Below are 15,000 nucleotides of genomic sequence, written 5' to 3'. Positions count from 1 at the left end.
AGGGAGGGAGGAAGGAAGGAAGGAAGGAAGGAAGGAAGGAAGGAAGGAAGGAAGAAAAAAAATAGCCAGATGAAAGGGAGAGTCTAAACATGGCTTAATAAACACTTGAAAATGGGTAAGCGAGAATCCTGTTCTCCAGTGTTCTCTTAGCCTGGTGAAACAGATTTACTTAGTTATGGAAACAGTTTCCACAATGAATGTTAATGAGAGTCTTTGTTTCCTATTGGCTATTCACAATTCTGCTCTGCATCAATAGGTCTGACTCTTCCACCTGGGTCAATGTGCTTTCCAGTCCTGTTTATTTGTCTTGAAGGGTTGGTGAAAATCCTTAATTCAGGTTACTAGGCAACCCTGCAGGTGAGAAAATATAATGTTTGGCTGACTCCATTTTTGAATGCACACAGTGGCCTAATGCCTTCAAAATAGACTGCAAAGCGTGTACTGATGATTCTCCGATACCTTCTCTAAAGGCGAGGTCAGAAGAAAATTAATTGATGCTGAAAATAATGACAGAAGGAGAGGCACCACTGAGACTTGGTGTGACTGGCATGTGATAATGTTAGCAAGAACCTCAGCATGTGACTGGACAGTGTGATGAAAAATATACCCTGGGAGAGGGAAAAACAACTTACAAAACTTAATTAGTTTTTGACACTTCTTCGTAAGTTATTATCTTTTCATTTGGAGCACTGCCTTGGGACATCAATACACAAGAAGAAATGAAACATTCTTATTGTAAATATGAAAGAATGATGACTTTATATCGTGCCTCTCCTCTTTACATGTCCATTTGAATAAACAAAATCTCCTTCTGCAGGAGAGGCACCCGAGAAGATGCAAACACATGCCCTATGAATATGATACTGTCTTCCTCAACTCATGATTCCATCATGATGTATTTTATAATTTTTATTTAAAAAATGAGGTGGCATTCAAGTAAACGTGGTGAAAATAAGACTTTTAGATGGGCAGTGTTCAAATTATATCCTCCACTGCAATAAAGCTTCCTGTACAGCAAATGGATTTTTAATTCCTTTCCACTAAGGTTCTTACCTAGAAGTGATTCATGCTGATTACTAAATAACCCTTGTGACTTGCTTTGTCTTTTGAATTTTAAAAATACACTTGCCTGGAGCAATGAATTTCATAAACCGGCAGCTCTCATGCTTGATGAGTCAGTCTTGCTTTATGCAGTGCAGTGTGGTAGAAAGCTGAGATAAGATATTCTATCTACAAGCTATTTGGTACAATTCAGCAGCAGCAGCTCACTAGTCCAGTGATAATACCTGGCTTGCAGATTGTAATGATCAGATTCTGTTTTTATTTCAAACAGGAGCAATTCCGAATACCAGAGGTTTTAATTTACATACATTAGTGAGGTTCAAATGTGGCAATAGCTACAAGCAAATTCACTTGCAAACTGTATGCTCGCCTTGCATAATGGGTTCCCTTTAGCAATTACTCACCAGTGAAGTGCCCAGATAAAAATGAAAACAAAGAAAGAAAAGGAAAATCATGATATATACACCATAGTGTGAACTAGGATAATTGCTGAACCATGGTGAAGGTCACATTTATATCTGTTTTAGTAATGATTTCATGGACTCTTCCTCTGTATTGAATTCCTAATGCAATTTTCATCCTAGACTGTGGGGTTAAACTCTTTCCTATCTGCAAATTTTCGTAAAATTTCAATACTAGCTTCCTATTATATAAAAAGGAAAACACATTATTAGTAGTAGAAATTACTGATTAAAATTTTAAAGGACTGAAATGCATGCAAAGATCCATTACATAAACTAATCTTAGACACTCATGCAGTGTGTATGAACACACACACACACACACACACACACACACACAAAATTCCCAAAAGTTCCCAAATCATACCAACTGAAACATTTAGTAAAACCCAAAGGCTTGTAATAAAATACCTCTTCTAGTTACATCACTTTCACACTGACCACAGTATTGAGCCTAAATTCCCAGCAGCGTCATTACTAGACATTTTTTGCCACCTTTCTAAATCTGAAAAGCTTCCTACATTTAGTGAAGATTAGGTAATGCTGCATGCAATCAATAGCAGCTATCAATTCTGTGCCTTGTTCAGCAGAACATATTGATTAAAGTAAGGAAGAGGGCTCACTAAATATTGCTTAAAACTGGTTGTTTCTTAAAACCAATCTGTACTTTATGGAAAAATATTACTCATAGACAACAACAAATACTGAAATTAAGATAAAAATAAGAGTGGTTTAGTTGCCATTTATATAACCATAAGGTCATTAAAACCAAGCATTGGACAAGACTTGAACACATGAACTTTGATTTTCCAATCTCTGGGTTGCTTGTGGCATGATCTTATTATTAAAACATTGAATCTCCTTTCAGATTGATATGTTAATAATATACCCAATAGTAGCAGACACAAGTAATATTCTAAGGAAATTATAACATTGTCTAGAGAAAAAGTCATGATCAATTTCACATATTTTAAGTTGCAGATCCAAGGAAACTAAAAAACCATTGATCATGCTCCTAGACTGAATCATGCTCAGAAGATATAGATGGAGTGAATATGCAGAGTGATCTGGGTCTCTTGATACTTGTGTAACCACCAGAGAGGCTCAGATTGTACTGGTTTTTGGTAGCTGTTGGTCATGAAGGCCTAGGTAAGTTAGAGGGGACATAGTCTTTCCTTTCTATGTTATCAAATAAACAAGCATGCTACCTGTGCCTGTGAGAAGTTAGCCTTTATTAGAAACCATTCAGTAAACCAATATAGATAGCTATAAGTTAAGAATGATGAGAAATCAGAATATAGAGAAAAATAACTAAATATTTATCATGCTTTATAGTGTATTAGAACACTTTGTCTTTCTAACCAGTTATAACAATATTGTCAGGAGAAGCAGCAATAACTTTTTCAAGTTACAAGTAAGAAATAATTAGGTACTTGAAATTTTAAGAACTAGTTAGGAGTGTAGTACTGAAGACAGTCTGTGCAGCTGGTCCACATTCTTCGAGGAACCATCAACCATCAACCAGTGAAGGACTATGTACTTTCTTATCTTCCTATTGTCCCACCCCACCACCCCCCTGCCCAGATGAAGCTGTGCAATACATTGTTGAAGACAAGACACGTCTTGACATGCATTAAGCGCACCAAAGATGGAGATTCATCCCTAACAATTTCTGTCTATGATAGGGGAGTCAAAACACACATTATACCACATTATACCACAGTTCCTCTAAAAAAGACACTTCCTAATGCCGGGCTGTAATGAGAAATCATATTCTAAGCTATTTCATATCTTTGTGTGCATGTATAATTCTCCTGATGTCATTGTTCTGTAAAGTATAGCCAGTGGGTACTATTTTTCCCCTAAAGAGAATCAAACATTGTAATAATATGTCAGCTGACTTTAAGTGACATCATTTCTGTCTTTCATTTTTTGATATGATCAGCATTATTTCTCAATATATGTTGTCCCCTCTAATCATTAAATGTACTGCCCTACCCTATTATTAGTTTAACCTTTAGGTTCCCAGCCTTTGAAAGCTTTAAGATAATACCTAAATATCTTTCCAATGCAATTGTATTTCTTGCTTGCTTTGAGATTCCATATAAGATCTTCCTGGTCTTGTGTCTTTCCAGCACAATCATTTGACCTTGTATGTCATTAAATGTTTCAATGCCTACTTGAAAATGGTTGGTTCTACAACTTTCAACAAAGGTGTTTCAATAGGTGTTGGTGAGGACACATGAATCTGAATATGGAACAATAGGCCTTTAACTACCCAAACCAGTGAAGGTTAGACAAACTGGAAGACTCAGAAACCTTCGTCTAGTACTTCACTTAAATATCTAAATTTACTTTGTTATAAAAATCACAAAAGCTTTAAACTAGCATTGCTGTTCTTTTCCATGGTAACTTTCTAACTTTCCTTACTTTCAAACACAAAGGAGGCTTTTCCTTCTAAAGCCAGATTTGTGCTTTAGCTAATCATTTGTCTTTCTGTTATCAGTGTTTTTGCAGGGAAATGTAGCTACATACACCTTGTCTTCCATTCTCCTGAGGACTTGAAGAGATGGTGGAGGAAGCTGCCTCTTACTTGAGTCTCTGCTAGGGAGTTAGCGGCCAAGCAGAGACAGCAAACTATGAAGGTGTCCACAGAGATGACATCAGCCATTGAAAAACTTTCCCTCTGCTCAGGAGGAAGAAGGAAGAGGCAGTAACATCTTACATGAAGTTTTATTTTAATTATATCTTTAAATAAAACTATCAGTAAGCAGGCAGTCTACTGTGCCTCTTCAAAAAGAAGAGTGTCGAATGGTAAGAATAAAGCATGGAAATGATTATGGTTTGCACTAAACACTGGTCCTGTTGGATTTTTATATTACAGCATAGAATCTACTGTATTTGTTATATAATTAGTCACATATATTCAGGGCCAAAATCTGTAACTGTCACTGGAGGGTACAGAGAGGCCTTAAGCAGAAGCAATCTGTGGCCATACATGATGAAGAACTCACCAAAGCATCCTTTCATGAATGCGGGTGGTGGTGTCTCTTCTCAGCATGAGGAACCTCCTATGATACTAAGCTGTGAAACAAACGTGCCTGTGCAACAAGATCCACTTTAGAACTCTCAGCTGACAAAGTGAAAACTCACTAATTTCTAGCACGTCAGAAAACTGAACACCATCAGCTCAAAACATTTTCAACTTGGAAGTCATTACAGTTAATACATGTATTTAGATTGGGGATCTTGCTATGCCAAATACAGTTCCAAGCACACATTTATAGCAGAATCAGAAAGCTGTGAAATGTTGCATTTTTACTAGCAAGAGTAGCACACTGCCATAGGAAACAGGTCCATTAAAACACTTAAAATGCTATTTGGGTTCATGACCAAGAAGAGAAGGGCCCAGAATGCATCAAGTCAGGTTTTCCTGTTCAAGAGAATCAATTTGAAGTGGAGTGCATTAATTACTTCAACAGTGACATCAAGGGAGCTTTCCTAATCAAAATAATCGTAGACATTCTTAAGTGTCTTTTTATTGTCTTCATATTTAGTGTTTTATTTGAATTTCCAATAATAATTTCACTACTAACAAAGTAGTTGCTGGGTTTAAACAAGAAAGTGATAAAAAGAATGAGAAATTATGCAAAAGGGAAAGAGAAAAGGACACACAACGGAAGTACAGCAATCTTTTTCAGAGTCTTTGAAAATAAGAACAAGTCTTCAATGAGTCCACCTTGAGAGACAAGTATGTCAAATTTAACCATGTTTAAGAATTGCTGATCCTCGGAAAGGAGGACACGTGTAATTATTGTCACAGAGGTCCCTCAAAATTCACCTATGAGGATTATAGAAGCTGAAAGCAAATAAATCCATTTTAAGTGAGTTTGTTTCTAAAGATTTGCATTTGCACAGAATTTGCACATTTTGTTTATAATTTGAAATTAAATTGGAATTTTTAATGCTAATGTAGTTTATTTCATTTTAAAAAATTATTCTTGCAATAAGAAGACTATCTCTATCATTTGATAAATCAACAAGTTATATGCATGGTTTAAAATATTTCAAGTGAATATAGTTAAGATATAGACTGGTTTAAATTAATTTTAAGTATATACATATTTGCCAGAAATCTATATTATTTCACTCTCCTCCAATAATTCTCTTCTACTCCCCCTCTCCCAATCACTATTTCACTCCTAATTAAAGGCAGGGGAAATTCTTCATTCCTTGGGAGGTGTCACACTTCCCCATCATTCTGTGCTTTGCAGGAGGTGAAGTGTCTAGTAATGTTCATTGTTATCACGTGGTTACAGTGCCCTGCAAGTATGGACATGTTATTAGGTCAGACACTAACTTCCTAAGTGAAAAAATGATGTGTGTTCTTTGTGAGATCCTTAGCAATGGCTGGAGTTGGTGCTAATTAAGGCCCCATGGCAACATGGCTCCAGAGAGGTCAGTGACTTCTTTCTGACGCCTAAACCGTGCTCCAACTCAAAGGAACTGCTCCTAATCTGAAGCAGTGTGATGTAGAGCTGGCCTTTCAGATCCACCATACATTTAAAGGAAAATGACAGTTAATGGCAGGGGTGTCAAGAAAGAGCAGATGGAGGAGTTCTGAGAAATGTCACTCTGCAGCTAAGTTTACCTGCAATTAGTTACTGTGTTGAAGAAGCAGTGGACAATGGAGCCCTGGGCACCTTTTTAAGGACTTTGGTGTTCCTAAAATACATGGAAGCAAAATGCACTTCAGGCAGTCCCTGGGATGGATGGCTTCCAGCAAACCAAGTGCCATCTGTATTCATTAGGGATCAGCTCTAGACCTACCCCTCCCTTTAGCCCAAAGCATTACTCTGGCCCAGTGGTCTTCTAGAATTATTAAACCACGATGATTTTACTGATGTTAACAGGAATGCAAAAATAAATTCAAGATAAAGAACATTCTGTTACATTTCTTCATGGGAATAAGCCATTGTGGTGATTAACCTTGGACTCATTTTCTTTCACCTCTTGAGGCACAGAGCTTGAGAAATCCAAATAATATTCAAAGGAAAAAACCAAAATTTTTGTCAGTTTTAATAGACACCTGTACTGCTTACTACTTACTTGAAAACTGTCTGATCTGTTGGCCCAAATCTTTTCCTTGCTTTTTAAAATTTTAACTAGTTCTTGCTATACACCAGCATTGCATCTGCATGTATGTCCCACAGGAGTTCTTGTTATTATTATGCTCCAGAATATTTTTTTTCATACTACAACAGCTAAGGATGAATCAGAGTTCTGGCTTTTAGCACCAGGTTTTATAAACTTTACCAAAATAAAACCCCAAAAATCAAACAAACAAACAAAAAACAAATGCACACTATAGCACCAGGCTTGTAAACAAGTCCTAAAGTTCCTTGCAAAAATAGATTTCAAGCTTTGAAATTATATCTGCAGTTTTTTAAGGCTTCAGAATTATATAATTAAAAGCTGCTTATCAAAGTCAAGGTGCATACTCATACATTATAGGTTATATTTCTTCACTGGTATTCAGTCTTTGTGTAAAAATATTTTTTCATGTGAAAACAATCAAATTTAGTGCATACTAAAACTTGTACATTACTGTATACAACAAAGATATAGAACAGAACTGAAGATATTAATGTCATTTACTGCACAGTATTCATAATACAGGTGAATGTGTGGACCCCCTGAGAAGCTGTATTGCTTCGTCTAGCATCATGTAGCCTGAAGATTAGCATCTTGTTTCCTATGTACTCATACAAGAATGATTTTCCTTTCCTAACCAAAGTTCAGAAATTATCACAAAGAAAAAAATATTCCAAAATTAAAACATATTGTGAACATGAAAACATGAATCTTCAAATATGACCTACAGCTTTGGTATTCAAACTATTTTTAAAGACCTTGTCAAACTACAAATGAATAGTCCTAATTGTAGAAAGAGCTTCCTATTTTAAAACACAGGAAACCTTCTACTTTCACATAGAAAACTACTAGAGTGCTTCTCCATTCCCTATAATGAACATATTCAGCCAATGTGGACCTTGGAAGACATAATGAGACTTGCACAAGCAAGTAATTCAGAAAAAGTCTTCTTTGATGATTGAAAAGTACTTGATTGAATATCAAGGAAAAGACTTATTTTGCCCAAAGTGAAGAGGAGAAATTTTGTGCTGTTCTTAGCCCAATGTTTTATCAATTTCTTTCTAAATTGTCATTGTTTTAGCAATATTAAATATTAAGCAGAAAAACTTATCAAAATTGTTTTTATATCAGTCCTTTTAAGAAGCAGTCTAACAAGAGTTTGTTTGTTTTTTGTTTTTGTTTTTGTTTTTTTCCAAATCTGAATGGCAGGTGCCTCTCAGCCCCTTTAAATATTCTTTTCTGGTTGAGCTACTATTTATTACTCAACCAAGAAGGACACAGCCATCCATCCAATGTGCTCAAGTCAGTCTGGGGAGCTGCTCAAATTTTCTCTTGGGAATCCAAAAGGTAGTAAGCTGCTGTAGCTGAAGAATTCCTGCCTGGAGATTATGGTTTTGAGTGTTACACAAGCTGGGTCTCACAGCACCTCCTCCCCAACACACAGCCAACAAAGCAGAGATAACTGATGCCGCTGGACTGACAAGCCTAGCGCTATATAGCACATGTTTCTTTGACAGCAATTACTTATTGATTTCTTAGTAGAGAATCAAACACAGTTTCATTAAATTAATAGTTTTGAACCTTGTTATCAATTTTACTTTATATTAATATATTCTTAATACAAGTAGATGACACATATAAATGAGAAATTGTTTTTTTTTTTACTTTTTAAATTTATTGTGAAATGTGGTTGGTTAACTTTTCAATAATATTCTTTTAATAACACCTTATTGTCATTCTTGGTAACAAGTATGTCGGGTTGGTGTTGGATCAGAACACCTAGCTCGCTGTTTTTCAAATGTGTTATTTTGTTAAATTACTTAGTGTACATGTCTAGGATAAAAACAGATATAATGATAGCCAGTGAAATACAGATGTGATAAGGGTCAAGTTAATAGAATTTATCACAATTATCACAAGGTAAGAGATAAACAAGTTAGCCTGGCAATGGTGGCACATGACTTTAATCCCAGAATTTGGAAGGCAGAGGCAGGTGGATATCTGAGTTTGAGGCCAGCCTGACCTACAGAGTGAGTTCCAAGACAGCCAGGGTTACACAGAGAAACTCTGTCTCACCCCCACCCCCCAAAAAACCAAAAACCAAAAATAGAGTTAAAAAGTTACTATTATTGCTAACTTTAGAGTCCTGAACAATTTCAGTGTAAAATATGCTTACTGTACCACTTAATTATATAGAAATAATTTATTAAAATATACCCAGAAGTGTAGGACAATTTTCCCCAGTGCCCTAAGATGCTAGTATAGATAAGTATCAATAGAACAACTTTTGTATTTTAAAATAAATTATGAAGTAATGACAAGGGATGCATTAGGGATTGCTAGTATGCCATACAAAACCAATTCTGAAGCACAATCAAATCAATATGGGTCATTTTAAGTGAAATTCTAATACAAATTTACACAGAAAAATGATGTCTCAGATGCTGCTTTGAGAATATGACAAGTTCTCTGTGCATCTGCACATACATTTACATGGCATTTGATAGGCTAAAATGATACTACTAGAATAGTATCATTCAGATCTCAAATAATAGTAGTATTCAGATCTCAAATCCACAAATTGAAGTGGGGATTTGGTAACTACCTAACTAATTTGATTAACTGAGATGAGTAAACTAAATACTTATCTGTGTTGATCCTGAATGCTTACTTTGACTGCATAAATCAATTTAGACTGGTTAAATGCTAAATGTACTGTCTTCATAGAATAAAGTAAAAATTAGATTCTTTTGTCATTTTGCTATTTTCATTAAAGTAAAAAGCTAAAACGATATTCATTTGCTAATTTCCTGACAAAATACTGTTTTTGCACAGCACAGAGTCTAGAGGCTCACTCATTATCCATGGTAATTTTGTTCTATGATTCCCCATTAGAGCACTTCATATAAAAGTTTCTTTCAAATTGTACTATTATGTTACAATCAAAAGAGAAAATTTAGACAAAATGTTTATTTTCCATCTTGTAGACAGTCAAAACTGTCTGTTGATGCACTCTTTGATATTAATTGTTACTCATCCAAGAGAGGATGTAGGCAAAAATGCTTGATGGCTCTTTTGAGAACTTCTACAATTGTGTGTTAGTCTTGTAAGAGCCAATAGCCAGACCATAATAGAAGTCACTTAATACGCAGTCACCCCTCAGAATGACACATAATTACTCAAGGTGTTAGCTTTCCGGTATGCGAAATAACACACTAGTGTGAAATAAATGTTTTCATGAGTTATTTTATTGAAGTATTCAATTTAATCAAGGAAATGTGGACAACATGCTAGCATAATCTGATCAATCCCATAAAAGAGCACACAGCAGAGTAACAATGATCAAGTTAAATTGCTCACTTTTATGCTCTAGACCTTATGCTCCCATTTTGAATAGTTTTCCTTTTTTATATGAAGAATTTAAAAGTTTGCTTTTGATCATGAACTAAGATTATGTATGACTATATTATATAAGCATATAATATAATAATTGACATCAGCCATCACCAATTTGGGAGAATTTCAGTTTCTAGGTAAAAAATTTGCATGTCTCCAAATATTTCAAAGTGGCATTTCAGTGTCTAATATCTATTCCTCCAGAACCAATGCAGGAGCTATGTTTGCTCCTCTTCCAGAGTCACTGTTACACATTGGAGTGTAGAAAAATTCTACAAGAGGAAACCAGATATACCTTACAATATAAATACAAAAACAGAAAACAAAGAAACAAAATGGGATTATCAAAACAAAGAGCCAAGATGCAAGCCTAGAGCAGAAAAATTAATAATCAAAGAATAAAATTCAATGTGTATTGAGTTTCAAATTGTATGATGCAGGAGATACCATGGATGAGCACCAATGAAGGGTATATGTTACAAGAACTTTGAGGGAAAGAAAGCATAACAGCCTACAAAAAAGACACAGAAACAGGAAAAGACAGGAGATGCAGAGGAGAAAGACGGTAGATGATGATATTAATTGTGCTTATAACATATGAACAACACAGCAAATAATACTAGAATATCAAGTGCTGCAATTCATGCTGGGAATGAAGTTACTGATAAAAGGTAAGATTTCCCAACGGGGTCAACTATGCTACTACTCTGATGTGATTGCTTCCTGAGAATTCTCCAAACTTCTTGTTCTTTAATGATCTTGATAGGTGCAACTTCTGTAAACTATCAGTTAGATCATTTATCCTGAAAGCATTTTCTCATTTTGAAATGGGGAATCGGATAAAACTAAAGCATATATGTACAGTGTACTTAAAACATTGCCATCAACACACCTTACTTAGGGAAGGTCTGCTAGCAACAACATTATCATTGTTAACAATTAATGGCCTTTTCCTGGGCCTACTTCATACTTTCTGTTCACACGCCCAATGTTTTAGTTAAACTGTATTCCTTCCCTTCCCAGCTCACCTAGAGGTTTTCAAACTCAAAGCCTTTGCTCACCATGCTTAACATTGGAGGCTTGTGACATCACATCCTTCTCTTAATGCTGAAATCTTGCCCACACTGCAAGTTCTCACATCCTGATGCCCTCCATTTTGCATCAGGTTTAATATAAGTCACTTCATATAGGCCCCATTACCTTGTTTCTAGTTCATCTTATGACACTTGATTATAGTCATACATTCACCATCTTTGAGCTGTATATGAAATGTAAACTGAAATTCAAAGACAGTTTGGGGATTGGACTCTATCCAATGGCATGCCAATAAAAAGTCATTTAATTTTTGCTGAATTAAAAAGAGAAAAGATACTTATAACCCCAAGTTAATACAGTTGAATTATGTCAAAATAAATATATTGGTCAACGGATTTTTCAATTAAATGACAAACAATCGTGCTATGACTGGTGACTGCCAATAAATCTTGTGCCTTGAGCTGTACTCCATCATGTAAACATTGTCCTGAATTTTTACACTCAAATATCATGAATTATGTGTTTCCCTGCCCGGGGTTTTTGATTTCCACACTGAAGTTCACGATCCACGATAGAACTTTCATATCTGGGAATGTTATATCAAATTTGGTATCAATGCTTTAATTACCATATCTTAAATTAAAACATTTTTATATCTTACATAAAAACACAGTGGGGGCCTGGGGATATAACTCAGTATTAGAGTGCTTTCCTTCAGGAACTCAAGGTCTTGGATCTATCCCTGCGTGCCATTTAACTGGGAGAATATACTTTTAGCTTACATATTTCCTATCTTATACAAATTGGTTTCCAGGGGTTATTAAAACAAAACCTGGATTCTAAAAATCATCATTTCTAAAATAGCAATACTTATAAATTTGATATGTTTGATATATTTATTTAAAACATCACATTTCTTCAGTCTCTGTTTCTAAGTATCTCACACCAAGTCTTTCAATGTATTGCTTTAACAGTGAATTTGTGGTGACCAAATATCTGACTTCAAGTCACATGTTACACATGCACACGTTCTAAATGATGCTTGTAGCTTTCTCTGGTGAACAGGATAGTGAGGAAACAGAATGCTAAACAGAATTTTGACACTGATTCCCAATGGCCCAATGATGGGAGAGGGGGTAGTCATCATGGAAATGTTTTATATGTATGTATGTATGTATGTATGTATGCATGCATGTATGCATGTATGTATGTATATTTGTTTTTGTTATTATTTTTGGCAAATCAATTCAGACTCGGTCAAAATCTGCATGGGCATTTCTGCAATACTGAGGGATATATACAGAGAAAGTAGAGACCATGCAAGCCAAACACTCACTTGCCTCAGAACTCTCTACATAATTGATAAAACCATGGCACCTTATTCTAAATCCTGAAAAACTGCCTCATTTCTCAACATCTGTTGACCCCATTGCGATCATATCTATGGTAATATCATTTATTTTAGCTTATACTGGATGATAACAAACTAATATTAACTATGACTAATTTACTACACATTTTAATTTGTTGAGTTTTCAATAGAAATGGTCTGTTATCTCAGACTAAGTAAATACATCAAGGTAACATAATTAGAATATTTATTGTCACATTCTGTTTGAATTCTAATAGGGTAGAAATTACAGACTAAATCCATTCTTGTGTTTTAATATAGTAAAATATAAAAAATTAACTTTTTGGAGAAAAATTCTCAGTATGCTTAAGAATGAATATATGAATGAATATATGAATATATGAAGGATGGTTGTTTTGCTAATTAATTACAGATGGCTCAGGTGTTTATATGTCATAGACTTTAACTCTAACAGTAAACCAGCAATACTGTGTTGTATTGTTTTTACTGCCCTCAACGTAATTAGAGAGTGGAGCTGGAACTGTCATTCATGACTTTCTATGCTATTGTGTGAGAGAGAGAAAAAGTGGTGGACTGTACATTAGCACTTCAGCTAGGGCTAGTCCAGTGACATGAAAGATTCAGATGTATATTAAACCTCACGCATGATTGCCTTTTTATTATGGTTAAAAAAAAACTTGCTTACATACATTATGGTCTGGTGCTGCTTGACACCTAAATTAATATCAATAGCATATGAACATTTATTTTAATAGTTAATAAGTCAATAATTAGTATAAGCATTGTAAAAATTATGTAATAGAAATGTAAAGAAATAGGTAAAACACTCTTATTTTATGATATATAAAACTAATTGTAGTAAGAACTCCCAATATTGCTAGGATTTTTAAAAATATCAACCCAACAGCAATATATCCAGAGGCTTATACAGCTGTGACTATAATCTAGTCCCATTTGTCAGACAAGAAATTTTATGAAGAAAGATTCTACCAAAAGCAGGTACAGAAGAAATAGCAAGATAAATATTATTCAAATAAGAGATTGATGTGTTCAGAAGCTTGGTTGTCACCATTATATTATTTTATCTTCTATATATTATCTTCAAGGATAAAGGGGAATTACTAAGGAATAGCATAACAGCACATGAGCTGTCCATATGATTATAGCAATGGGGAATACCGAGATGCTGAGTTTGAAGATTTGAAATATTTTCATGTGTTGATGTCATCCTGAGAACAGGCAGGCTCTTGGAGTTTGAGTCAGAGAAGTTATTGTTTATTTTCTTTTAAAATATCACATAATTGTAAAGCCCTTTTACTTCAGGGCAATGTCTTGCTTTCATTAATAACTAAAAGTGTTCCAATAATGGATAATTTATAGTAGACTTTGAAGTGTGTTATTTTTACCATGGTAGTAAAAGATACTATCATGACTATGCATAGACTCTGAATATTATATAAGGACATGGTGAATAAACCTTTCATTGCTATGAATAAAGAGAGAGAAGTGAAGCAGTGTTATAAAAAGGGAATACTATCATCTATTATCTTTCTAATGCTTAAATATAAATGGCTAGCATTACAGTTTTAAGAATCAAGCTATTGCTATTGTCCTGATGTTCCATCATTCAGGAGAAACAAAATGGACAAAGACAGTTTAAATGCATTGTGAAACAACACTTCAGTAGTGTTCTTTTCCAAGCTTAGATGAGCTTTCATTAAAATATACCTTTAATAAATGTCTTTCTTTCTAGTAGTTCGTAGAAGAGTCAGGTAAATGTAATGTCCTTAATAATAATTATCTCTGTGAGATTTATGTTGTCATTTTTGTGAGTTCTTTAAAGGGGTGTCACTGCAGAATTTCATCTACAATGAGAAGCCCTTCCATAGGACAGGTACTGAAAAACAAAGGCAGGAAGACAACATCTTTTTGTGCTCCTCTAATGCTATTTGTGCCCCTTCTAACAAGATGTATGTGATGTAGAGGAATGCGTAGCATTGAAAAATATCTTGAACTCTAGTGCCTTAGTTAATGTCAATGACACCCTTGAAAAAGATAAAGGGTCATTTTAATAAGTAATGAAACTGCTGAAATTATGTGAGAGGCATACTCTGACCTTCACCCAGGGGTCACTTCTATGCTTAACAAAGTGATGTAAAATGAACTGTTTTCATAAACAGATGGGCTTTAGGATAATGGTTTGTACTTTTTAATTTCCTTTTTGGCAGTACATTACGCCAAATGTCAGCAGTGTCAATAGTCTTCATTAGAAGTTGCCTGATATTGCTGGGCTGTTTCCTACAGACATTCAGCTGTTTCTCAACTTAGCAATACACATTGGAAGTAGATAAGAGTATGAAAGCACAGAAAGATAAAAAAAAAAAATTCCATATTCTCAATCAAGGAGAAGCAAATTACATCAAATTCACAAATTAAAAATGGAAGATTTCAAGTATTCATTATTTCTTTTCATCTATTTTGCATTTCAATTGCAATGTAATCTTTTGAATACCCTCACCC

At 34.7% G+C, this 15,000-nt stretch overlaps 1 protein-coding gene across 3 annotated transcripts in view; it reads right to left on the bottom strand.

The window, feature by feature from the left end:
- Zfhx4 (zinc finger homeobox 4) overlaps positions 1-15,000 on the bottom strand; it is a 201,244-nt gene that overhangs the window by 71,865 nt on the left and 114,379 nt on the right. The window lies entirely within an intron of this gene.

This window comes from Mus pahari, chromosome 4 (genome assembly GCF_900095145.1).
Source record: "Mus pahari chromosome 4, PAHARI_EIJ_v1.1, whole genome shotgun sequence".
NCBI lineage: Eukaryota > Metazoa > Chordata > Mammalia > Rodentia > Muridae > Mus > Mus pahari.
This window is presented reverse-complemented; position numbering and strand designations above follow the sequence as displayed.